Genomic DNA, 11,717 nt, shown 5'->3' with positions numbered 1-11,717 from the left:
GTTAGTGAACTAAGATCAGAGTATCCAATAATTGTTTCAACCAAAGATGTCCCAATGAAACGTGGGTGATAGGGTTACTTATTAGAAACCATATTTATTTAATGTTATGCTATTTTGCCTTAAGCGATATTTCACAAACTTTTTGTTCAATGGGCAAACAATGCCAGTATTTCATTTTGTAAAAAATTATTTACTTATTTATTTGAGAGAGAGAGAGAGGGAAAGAGAGGAAAGAGAGCATGAGTGAGCACTCAAGTGAGCTTGAGAACTCCCATTTGCTTGTTTAGTTCTCAAATGCTGGTGTTGGCCCCAGGGCTTGGCCAGAGCGATAGCTAGGAGTAGAAACCCAAGCCAGCTTTCCCACATGGGTGAGAGGAAACCAATGGCTTGAGCTTTCACCAGTGCCCCCCAGGTTCTGCATTCCTGGGAAGGTGGACACAGAAGCTAGGTCCTAGAGTTGAACATAAGCACTTTGATGTGGGATGTGGCATCCTAAGCAGTATTATAACCATTAAACTAAACCTCACATTTGCAATTTTCCTCTTCTGAAATACTGTCTCTGTCTTTCAAAGACTGAGCTTAATTTTGGGATGATTTTCCCCATCTACAACGGTTGTTTCAATTCAAGGCTCATTAAAATGCGTGTCTATGCTCATAGCTGTTTCCCGATGCTATTAGGATAAGTACTTTCTAAAGTTTTATGGGTTCAGACATTGAATCTAGTTAATATGCAGGTGTTTCTAGTATGTCAACCTGCAGCAGTCATTGACAAACCTTAGCATTGGGCTACAGTCTGTGTATGTGTTGTATACATATGCAAAAGTACAGTAGAGCTGAGAAATGACTATGGAGATAAAACCATTCCTCATGCCTAAAACCCCACACATATAAAAATGATTACTGTTAAGTGTATGGATTATGCCTGAAATAGGTTATTTTATATTCAATTTCCCCTAAATACATTGTAAAAGTAAAATTTTAAAAATTCAAACCATTTTGAATATACACGTGTACTTTCCATCTGAAAACCTATTATTTCTAAGTAAGTCAAATATTGAGAGGTTTGTATTCAGATTAAGAGACAAAGGATAATTAAAATAAGTAAGAAACTATCTGGAAATTGTGACAAAATGGAAGAGTGAATCTATTTTTAAAAGAAGAAAAATGTAGCTAAGTCTTTTTTGGGGTGTAAGGATTTTCAGAACTATTATAAATAGAAGGGCCCATCTCAGCTTGATTACTTCAAAACAGCTTCCTGCAACCTCCCACCAAGTAGATGAGCAATTAGTATAATCACAGCAATAAGTCAAAGACACTTGCTGTTCAAACTTGTGTCGCGACTTTTCCTTTTGGCATTGCTCCTAGGTTGTTCCAATTGTAGACACACAGTCACAAATTCCCATGTTTAATAAACTTTTTTTTTTTTTTTGGTGAAATGAAAAATGCCTAAGATGTACTTTCTTTTTGTTTCAAGGTTAAGTAGAGGGCACTGAATGAGTAAAGCTGTGCTGAAAACAACAGTGGCCAAGGCAGGAATATTCTCATACCCCAAACAGTCGGGCAGATGGAAGTCTGGCCAGCAGAACCATAAAGCATCGAGTCTGACTGTGAGTCAATCTGTCAGCACAAGTACAAGGTGACTCAGGGAAAGATTGCATTTTGTTTTCTGATAAATACTCAGAGGTTCTAGTACATTTCTCTGTGTTGGATATTATTGGCATGAAATGGTAAAAACTACTTCATAAAGGGAATGAGTGAACTTTTAACAATTGATTCTCTGCTAAAAAACAAAGAGTAAGTAACTAAGAGAATTGATTTTTTAAATTAATTTTTAATAGGTGGATATTAGAATTACCTTGTATTTACACTTTAGTCTGAGATAACTATAGCATTTGTATATCTCCTGTTATTTAGTTGATCTGGTACACAGAGAATAGTTTCTAAAAAGAAACAGCACAATAAAATGTGCTTTGCAATGCCAGTCATGTGATTTTTGCTATGTTTTCAGAGTATTTAATTTTAAGATTTGTTTGGGGTCTTAACTACATATTCAAATAATTGTCACTTCAAATTGCCAGGATTATCTGGACATTCTATGTCAGAAATTTTAAGAAAAGTTTAATGTTGTTGAATAACAGTGGGAAGAAAGCATTGTGAATCTTAGATTTTTCAATCTTCCTGGTATTACTGGGCATTCTGAATATGAATACCCCGCCTATTTCCATCCTATTGTTCCAGTTATGATAGCCTTTTTTTTTTAATAGTTTGAAAGTTTTTTCTGTGGTTGTTTCCAAATGCGTCTTTTCTTTTGCCTCTAATTAAGGAAATTCACTGACTTGTGGGGAAATTAACAATTTCTAATTTTCATGAAACTCTGCTCAGAAGCTAAAGAATGGATATAATAAAATAAATTTCATAAATTGCAAATTGTTTTTCATTGTGAGCATGGATTCTTTTGAAGTCAAGGGAATCGGACTTTTTTCCTATTTTAAATAAGGAGCACTTTCCTACACACAGATTTTGAGGATGTGTTCTCAGGGACTCTATCCCTGCAAAACTTTCGAACTGAACACACATGGTTTTAAGAAGGGAAATTATTGGTAACAGTGATAAGTATCAAGACACAAGATCAAAATGGAAAAAGAGAGAGGACAAAAGAACATTGCTCTGTAATAGTGTAAATTATCCTGAAACTGGATACCTGGAAAGTTGAGAACAGCAGGAAGAGAAAAGAAACATTAGAAGCAGAAATTCAAAGTCAAAGGTCATTCCTATTGAGGAATCTGATATCAGCTAGCAGTGAGCATTGCAAAGCTTGCTTCATTTTTAAGTGTCACAAAAGAAATAGGATAATGCAAATATTTTATATGTAATTTTTCATATATGCCACACATGATGACAAAAATAACTGAAAGAATTCAATTGAAATATACTAGCATCAATATATTATTGTTTTCAACATAAAAGCAAATAAATATTTGATGATCTTGTGAAGTTTGATGTTTATTTGAAGAATAACTCACCCTTGAGTGCTGTGGGTGTTATGGGCTGGGTTGTGGTCCCTCAAAATTCGTATGTTGAAGTCATAATCTTCAGTTCTTTTGAATGTTATTGTGCTTGGACAGGAAGTCTTTAAAAAGGCAATTAATTAAAATTAGGTCATTAGGGTAGGCCCTAATCCAATATGGCTGGTTGCCTTATAAGAAAAGGAAATTTGAATCCAGATATGCAGAGCCAAGACCTTGTGAAGAGACTAAAAGATCATAGCCATTTGCAAGCCAAGGTGTGAGGCCTCAGGAGAAAACAACCCTGCTGGTATCTTCATCTTGAACTTCCAGTCTCTAGAGCCATGAGATAGTAAATTTATGTTGGCTAAACCATCCATTCTGTGGCGCTTTGTCATAGGAGCTGGAAAAAAATACTACAATGGGATGGTATTTAATCCAAACGACATTAGAAGAAAGTGATCCCTACAAAACACAGAACACTGATGACACCTTGGAATATGTAAAGAGTATCTTAGCTTTCACATAACCCAAGGGATCTGGCAATGAAGAAGTTTTATGAGGCTCTCCAATGATTCTCCTTTGCAAGCCACAGAATGATGTGTTGAGAAAAATTAAAAAAAAAATCAACAAGGCCCTTGGATGGGTGGAAGAGAGAATCCTGAAATGAAGCTTGTTCTGTGATTGACCAGTGCTGTGAGGGGTAGTGAGAGGCCATGCATATATGTGTGATGATCCAGAATTAAATGGCTTTTTTTTTCTTTTTCCAAATGGCTTTTTTGCAGGAGTCAGTTTGCTCATGGGTCACTCCTCTGGTCACCAAGGAATTAGAGTTATTTCATTGAATTCCCTCATTTTTTATTTGACCAAAAAAGGAAGCTTAGAAATACATGAAAATTATGAAGCACATGCAAATATAATATGTTGAATAGAATTTACTTAATTTTTTTTTTTTAGTGAGGCAAGGAGAGATACCCTAGAGCTTTGACTTTCTAACAGATGAGTTTTTTCCATAATATTATAAAACTAATAGACAAGGTCACTGCTTAGCACAGATACTTAAAGAGTTGAAGTTCACATTTTTTAGGATTTGGATCTCAGAGTCTTTTTGATATTTAATGAATATCAAACTATGGTGGTTATTATAGTGATCATCTTTTCTGGAGCCCAAGGGGGAGAGGGCGGTCATTTATTTGCCTGCCTACTGCTTTCTATTACCTGCATTTTCAGAGGCTGTAGAGTGCTTTACCTTGGCTTTCGGAAATATAATAATGCAAAGACAGGCCATTCTTGTCTGCCGTTTTTTTCAGTGTGATACACTTTAGTGGCTGGAGTTATCTCTGCTAAACTGGAGTCCCCAACGGCTTCAGCTCTGTCACAGAGGAGGAAATGTTCTGAATCTGAAGAGATTTTTCCCATTTTTGGCTGCCCCAGAGCTATTCCCCGCCTCATTCAGCAGGGGACCCAGAGAACTCAAAGCAGTTCTCCTTGCTCTGGGATCTCACTGTCAGCTTTGATGCTGACCAGCAAGCTCCTGTTCAAGCAATTTTTTAGGAAGGAAGGAAGCTGCATAACCTGATTAAGCATGAAGACATCATTTTAAAGGGATGCTCTGTTCACTCACAGCCATGTTCCTTTCTATGAACATGCCAATTATTGGCTAATCAATATGCTCAGTACCGCCCTCCACATCTTTGCAATGTTCAGTGCTATTTTTAATCTTGCATCTACAACAGGAGACCTATTATTTTGCTGAATATACTGAAATTAGAGAAATAAAGATGACAGAAAAAGCAATTCAGAAATGGATCAAGAAATAGAAAATACCGGGGAGACTGTTTCCATCTATTGTGTTCTGCATATTATTTTTAAATTTTCAAATCTATTGCCTTTGCTTTTGAAGCCAACACTATATATCTGGATGCTTTTTTAAAGTACATTCCTATCCTAAGGTTTGTGGTCACAAATTGACCTGTTACATTAATTTATCAATATGTCTTTTTCTTCTGTGAATTTCAGATCAGTTTGCAATGGCTCTTTGAAATAGCTACTCTTGTTTTCATTTTACAGATGGTGATACTAAGGCAGAAAATGATAAGGTAATTTACTCACAGTTTTCCAGAAATCCATACTCTATCAACCTCAAATTACAAATCGTAGTGCATGCTGGGGCATATGTTGGTCCTCCCTTTGATGAATGGGGAGTAGGCTGGGCTTGATAACCTTGGAAGAGACTTCCAGCTCTATAATACTAGGACCTTAATTCTGATGAATGGGCCTGAGGGTAGCTAAAACTGATCTATTCCCCTACATATTAGTTTAAAATTTAAGACAAAGCACACAGTCCTACAAAATGATAATTTACTTCCCTACTAATTTGCAGGAAAAGAAATCCATTTCTGCCAAGCAATGTTATATCCTCATTTATTTGTGAGTGTGGGTTGGTGGAAAGTCCTATCTCATTTACACTGTTGTTTAGAAACTCTATACAGGACTATAAATTAGGAGAAGGACACAATAGATAGTTCATTTCAAGCTCAGTGAATGACATGTTTGTACTGGACCATGCAGCATGGTTTCTCCTTAACTTCTATTCTGGGCCTCAGCTAATTGCACTCAATAAATAAGTTGCTGATACTCAGATGGTTCCCAAGATTAATTAAGCAAGATGCATATTTCCCAGTAGATCTGTGATTTACATTTTTAAAAGGAACTAGCAGATTTTTAACAAAGTATAGGCTTCCTTGTTAAATTATCACTTTATTTTAATCTTAATACCTTGATTCATGACACATAGGAAGAACAATCGTCTCATCTGATGGTAGCTGGGTAAGGAGAACAAGTTTCTGTATTTTTTCTTCACTATTGCTCTGAATGCTAAAGGAAGGAAATGATGTGCTCTAAATAGACAGAAGCTTCCCCGAGTGGAAATCTGATCACAGGTACGTGGATCACTTTCTCCTGAGCATCAAGGTTTTCTTTACTTTCAGGAGTGTGTCTGTCACCTTAGAAAACCTGCTGCAGGTGTCCTGGGGCTGAGCTGGCGCTGAGGAGCTGGGATTTGGAGACGGTTTCTGTTCCTTTTATCCCCGCCTCAGCTCTCTTGCTCATTTCACCAAGATTGCATTCTGGTTTCATCTTCAGTGTCAGAAAATCTAAAGATCTAGAAGATGGTATGAATTCACCTGCATTTAAGCAATTGGAAATTTTACAAAAGGACATGAAAAAGAATGTTTTCTAACAAAACAAGAATGAGAACAGAACCCTTTATGAGGTGTTTAAAGAACTATGGAAATCAAGATTTATAATTCAGTCTGTCATATAAGGCAGCATATGTAAGTCCATGTGAAAAAGAAAGCGAATTCTATCAGAAGATTACATGTGCTTCTATTTTCTCCTCTCTTAACATTTTCTCCTAGATACCTTGCCTGTTGGTACAAAAGGAGCTATACGGGCATTTCAGAATGTTTGTGGACAGACAACATTTAAAGATAAGATGATTCTGCTGCAAGCAACTTTGGAATCCATGCATACCAGGGGTTGTCACAAAGTTCACAGAGGGAGTGGTGTTTGGGCTGGTGGTGAAGATGCTCACATGGTGTTTTGAAATGCTTGGGTCTGATTAACTCCCTGAGGCTTCTGACCCCATCTTCCTGCTAATGTAGATCCTGCAAGGCTACAGTGATGGCTCAAGTAATTGGGTTCCTGCCACCCATGGGGGAGTTCCCTTCTCCAGTCTTATCTGTTGTGACCATTGGGTAGCTCTCTCTCTCTCTCTGCATATCAAATGCAATTTAAAAATATTGAAATGAAAATACTATGCAGGGATTTCAACTTTTTTTTTTTTCTTTGCACCAACACAAACTTTTCTTTACATTTTCCATGAGCTTTTCGAAGTTTACTCCTTCTACATTGGTTTAGGCAGATCTCAGACACACTTTTACAGTGAGCAGAAGCAGAGATAAACTCGTGGCAGGTGCACATGACCTTTTCATCAGAAAATCTTATTTAAGGATACATTGTTGAGATAAAGAATCCTGCCAAACTCAAGGCCAATGTATGGTGGTTATAATTTCACAATACTGAAAGAAAAATACTTTATAGAAGGCAGCACTTCTCAATAAAATATGGAACATCCACACTGTCTTATATATGTATTATATATTCTTGACAGTTGTTCTCATAAATATCTGAAAAATTAATGTTCTGATACCTTCAGTATTTGTCAAAGGGATATGGTACCTTAGTTTAAGAGACATGGTGTTTTGACAGGAGACTCATTTTATTTCTGTTCCATAACTGGGGGAAAAAGTAGGAGATAACATTTTAAAAAAAAGTTTAGAGATAGAATGCTGACCTGAAAAAGCCATAAGTAATGTGTTGATAGTTTCAGAAATTGAAATGTGTTTGAATGTTTCTGGTACCTTGCTGCAAAATATGACTGAAATTGACAAAAGCATAAAGTGAAATTTTCCCAAATGATACCTCATTCTCCACAAGTTTATTTTATAGTGTTGGATACAGATAAAACATTAAATATCAGACTAAAGCCAACCAACCAACCAAACAAACAAAATGGAGCTGGCACTGTGGCATAGCAGGTAAAGCCGCCACCTGCAGTGCTGGTATCCCATATGGCACCTGTTCGAGTCCTGGCTGCTCCACTTCTTATCCAGCTCTCTGCTGTGGCCTAGGAAAGCAGTAGATGGCCCAAGTCCTTGGGCCCCTATAGCAGCGTGAGAGACCCAGAAGAAGCTCCTGGCTCCTGGCTTAGGGTGGGCCCACCTCCTGCCATTGCAGTCATTTTGGAAGTGAGCTAACAGATGGAAGACCTCTCTGTCTCTGTCTCTCTGCCTCTCTGTAACTCTGCCTTTCAAATAAATAAATGAAAATCTTTAAAAAATGCATATCACAGACTATCTTCTTGATGTCCATTGAGAAAGGAGACATTATTTTTCTCATAAATTACTCTTAAATAGTAATAATAATGTTTATTATCATTAATATTGTTAATATTCATTAATGTTTAATAACAGTAATTTATGAACTCAAAATGCTTCCATAGCCTTGGCAACTCATGACAAGAGCCTAGGATGATTACTGATGCCATAAACAAGAGTGTCAAATTGTTAAGTGAACAACAGGAGTCACTGTGCACTTACTCCTCATGTAGGATCTCTGTCCTTAATGTGTTGTCCAATATGAATTAATGCTATAACTAGTACTCAAACAGTATTTTACACTTTATGTTTCTGTGTGGGTGCAAACTGTTGAAATCTTTACTTAATTTATTGATCTTCTGTATATAAAGAAAATTGAAAATGAATCTTGATGCGGATAGAATGGGAGAGGGAGCGGGAGATGGGAGAGTTGTGGGTGGGAGGGAAGTTATGTGGGGGAAAACGTCATTGTAATCCATAAGCTGTACTTTGGAAATTTATATTTATTAAATAAAAGTTAAAAAGAACAGTAATTTATGCTCAATAAAAATGTTTTAAAATTAAAAGAATAAATCCATATGATAAAATTTTTGTATCTGATGTTTCAAGTAGCACGTGGCCTACGATATTTAGGATTTATTTCTGTTGACACAGAATAGGCATTTTGACAGCTAAGATGAGCCTGTGACCTTCAAGAGCTTGCAAAGCCATGACAACTTCTTTAGGTAGTCATATTCTGGGGACACATTTAGTACTCTTTGGAATGGAAATGTAAAGACAGAATGTGTACCGTGTACATTTAAGCTTTCATAGCCCTTTCTTAATTTCAATATTTTACTCAGTGTTCCAGTGATAGTACACGATATAATCAAGTTTAGAACCTGACTTTTTGAGGCTTGAACCGTATGCACTTTAGACATATTACAATAAGAAAAATAATAAATAATAAATTCAAAATTATATAACAGAGTATTTATTTAGAATGAGAAAGCAAAACAAAGTACAAATTTGCAAAGCTGATCCAGAAAATAACATTATATGTGTAAGAATCAGCTATCCCTTGTCTTTCTACTTTTTACTCATCAAACATTCTAGTTACTGGTGCATTAAGCCCATGATTATAAAGTAAATTGAAATTCTTTTATTGCAAAAATTAAAGAAAAAAGAAAGGAAGGAAATAGTGGGGACTGATCAGGGAGAGATGAAGAAGGTTTTCTTCTTAGAATTGTATTTATGAAATACATGGCATCTATTATCTTTTTTCTCACTTATTGAAAGTAGTTTTTAATTTTTTTTAACTTTTATTTTGTCATACAAATTTCCAAAGTACATTTTATGGATTACAATGGCTTCCCCCCCGCCATATCTTCCCTCCCACTTGCACCCCTCCCATCTCCTGCTCCCTCTCCCATTCCATTCACATCAAGATTCATTTTCAATTATCTTTATATACAGAAGATCAATTTAGTATATATTAAGTAAAGATTTCATCAGTTTGCACTCACACAGAACATAAAGTATAAAATACTGTTTGAGTACTAGTTATAGCGTTAATTCATATTGAACAACACATTAAGGACAGAGATCCTACATGAGGAGTAAGTACACAGTAACTCCTGTTGTTGACTTAACAATTTGACACTCTTGTTTATGGCATTAGTAATCTCCCTAGGCTCTAGTCATGAGTTGCCAAGGCTATGGAAGCCTTTTGAGTTCGCCGACTTTGATCTTATTCAGACAAGGTCATAGTCAAAGTGGAAGTTCTCTCCTCCCTTCAGAGAAAGGTACCTCCTTCTTTGATGGCCCAGTTCTTTCCACTGGGATCTCACTTGCAGAGATCTTTCATTTAGGTCCTCTTTTTTTTTTTTTTTTTTTTTTTTTTTTTTTTCAGAGTGTCTTGGCTTTCCATGCCTAAAATACTCTCATGGGCTCTTCAGCCAGATCCAAATGCCTTAAGGGCTGATTCTGAGGCCAGAGTTCTATTTAGGACATCTGCCATTTTATGAGCCTGCTGTGTATCCAGCTTCCCATGTTGGATCGTTCTCTCCGTTTTTTATTCTATCAGTTAGTATTAGTAGACACTAGTGTTGTTTGTGTGATCCCTTTGACTCTTAGACCTATCAGTGTGATCAATTATGAACTGAAATTGATCACTTGGACTAGTGAGATGGCATTGGTACATGCCACCTTGATGGGATTGTATTGGAATCCCCTGGCACATTTCTAACTCCACCATTTGGGGCAAGTCCGAACAGTGACTTGATCAGCCCTTGTCCTGACTGTTGATGTACAATTTAATAATTTATCCCTTTTAGTATGTTTTGTTCTAGTTAATACTATTGGAGATCTATTATCTTTATATTAAAAAAATAAAAAAGAATCTACTACCCTAAACACATATATTTTTTGTATTTTTGGCTACATAGTTTTGATTAGCTTTTCATATGACAGTATACTACAATATTTTTTATAGAAGTCACAGACATATAATCCATTATTGCTTCTGGTGTGGTTAGTCTTTTCTTTGAAAATTAAAACATTTAAGTATAAATTAAGACTAAATTTAAATTCTTAGCAGTATAGAAGTGTTTATTTCTGTTTCAGAGATATCATAATTTTGGAAATTGTGATCACATTTAGGAATTGCAGTCACACATACACACACACATGCACACACATATATACATTCTCACCATTGTTTTTCTTCTAGTGCTCACACACTTCTCGTGCCAGGTATCATAGGCCACATTCATTTTGCAGTTCCTTCTTGGGCCCTGCACACTGGTGTCATGATGCTATGAGAGCCAGCACAATGGGATGCTAGAGTATTCCTGGAACCCAAGCCTACATACGGAGAAAAGCAATAACCTAACTGCATATTAAAGCTATTGCAAACTACTCAAATACATTTACTGAAATAAAATTAAATTATCATTATACCAGTTATCTACTAGTGTGTTTTAAAAAATATCACAACAAAGTACCATAAAGCAATAATTTTTTTTTTATTATCTTCAGTCCTTTTGGTTGTGTTTTTGGAGCTGCAAGGGGATGGCTTATCTCCACTGTATGGGCTATCAGTCGGGATAGCTTGACTGCAGCCTTTGCTATTACTGTCAAGCATCGTCACTCTGAGTCTCCGTATGTAGCTTCTGTCTCCATGTGGAGATTCATTCACTGTGCTCTTCCTCTCACATGTCCTCTGTCTCCAAAGACTAGCCTAGATCTGTTTATAAAGCAGCTGGATTCCCAGGACCAAAAGTTGAAGAGGAACGTCTTCTTTAAGCAGAGGCTTAATGTTTCACTTCTGCAACAAAAGAGTCACCTCGCAAAGGAGTCTGAATAAGGAATGATTTATTATGGGCCATCATTAACAATTTACTACAGTCCTCTACTCAGCTTCCTTGGAGTTGACTCTAGACATGTCTAAGACTATTGCCACCTGTCTTTGGCAGTGGTATGACACAGTGGAAAGAGTGGTCTTAACCAATGGCAGTTAATATATCTTAGTTTTGGAAAGTATTTTAAAAAAGATCAAATGAATATATTCTAGGGTCAGACAAGAAGCTTGCAAAGCCCTCCTGCAACTGAAGATCCCTAAGGATTAAGCCTCATGAGCATCAGTATTTACCTGTATCCAGGTGTTAATATCTACTTTCTTGATCAGGTCAGGATGGGTTGATTGTCTTTCTTTCCTACCTACTCCATATCTTGAACTGAGCCTTCAAAAAAATAACCTAAGTTAAGCAATTTGTCAAGACTTAGCACTGAT

The 11,717-nt window shown here is 36.4% G+C and overlaps 1 long non-coding RNA gene across 4 annotated transcripts in view; it reads left to right on the top strand.

Annotated features, from left to right (window-relative positions):
* Positions 1-1,474: 1,474 nt before the first annotated feature.
* The window catches only part of LOC103349895 (uncharacterized), a 32,979-nt gene continuing 22,736 nt past the window's right edge, over positions 1,475-11,717 (top strand). The window contains exons 1-4 of one of the 4 annotated variants that reach the window (XR_016233667.1): positions 1,475-1,636; positions 5,076-5,104; positions 5,803-5,947; positions 6,425-7,909. This is a non-coding gene — a long non-coding RNA (uncharacterized LOC103349895). Of the gene's footprint in view, positions 1,795-5,075; positions 5,105-5,802; positions 5,948-6,424; positions 7,910-11,717 lie in introns of those variants that run through there. The other 3 variants (XR_016233664.1, XR_011388951.2, XR_016233666.1) reach the window with 3 other exon arrangements.

The sequence above is a fragment of the Oryctolagus cuniculus genome, chromosome 5 (assembly GCF_051225735.1).
Source record: "Oryctolagus cuniculus isolate XC-2025 breed Fujian yellow rabbit chromosome 5, ASM5122573v1, whole genome shotgun sequence".
Taxonomy (NCBI): Eukaryota; Metazoa; Chordata; class Mammalia; order Lagomorpha; family Leporidae; genus Oryctolagus; species Oryctolagus cuniculus.
This window is presented reverse-complemented; position numbering and strand designations above follow the sequence as displayed.